Source organism: Manacus vitellinus, unplaced genomic scaffold (assembly GCF_001715985.3).
Source record: "Manacus vitellinus isolate BGI_N305 unplaced genomic scaffold, ASM171598v3 scaffold_122_pilon, whole genome shotgun sequence".
Classification (NCBI taxonomy): Eukaryota; Metazoa; Chordata; class Aves; order Passeriformes; family Pipridae; genus Manacus; species Manacus vitellinus.
Genome location: NW_021938909.1, coordinates 258,730 through 259,589, shown reverse-complemented (window position 1 = coordinate 259,589; position 860 = coordinate 258,730).

The window sequence follows — 860 nt, the reverse complement described above, 5'->3', positions numbered from 1 at the left end:
GCACTGCACCCACGGCTGCTCTGGCTGCTTTCTGCCAGGGAAAACCAGCACAGCTTGCCCATCAAAGGCTCCTGCTCAGCACTCGGGGGAAACCAACCACAGCCACAGCCTGGCAAGGCCTTTGCTCTCCCTGGCCTTGCCACTCCCTGCATCTCCTCACCTGGCACAGCCAAGGGACATTCCTCCTTCTTCTTCCTCTGCAGCTCCTTCCCGTCATCACTCAGCTGCTCTCCCAGGGCTGCTCTGCTGAGTCAAAAAGGACAAGATTTTAAAAGACCACCTTAAATAAGACAGTTCTAGCACAGAAAGCACCTTTACAAACTCCAGGGACAGAAGAAGTGGAGGAACACTCCGATATTTCTACTCGCACCACAGTGCAAAAACCACTCAAAAGGCTTTTTCTTGGATCTTCCTGGTTTTTTGATTTTTCTCTTAGAAAGCTTTACAAAAGCTTTTTGCTTTGACAAAGCTGTAGAGATGAGGAATTGTGTGAAGCCATGTCTGTCAGCCCAAACATTCCTGGAAATGCACGTTGGAGAACAAAGACTGAAATCCGGAGTGTTGGATTCCCAAATGCTGATCCTGGACAGGGCACACCCTGAAGGTGCCTCACCAGTTCAGCCCCAATGGGGGAAGCAAAGAAAAGCCCAAACCCACCAGCCCAGCCAGCCCCTCGCCCCACGTTTGGCTGTTTCTGTCCCTCCCTGAACTGCAGGGTCAGGAGCACTGGGAGCCCACGGACAACTCTGCTCCAGGGAGATTGCAAAGCCGGGCTCAGGGCAGGGCGGGCTCAAGTGTCCCCGCTGCTCAAAGGAACAGCCCAGTCTCAGCCAGGGCCATTTGGGGCTGCATTTGGTTCC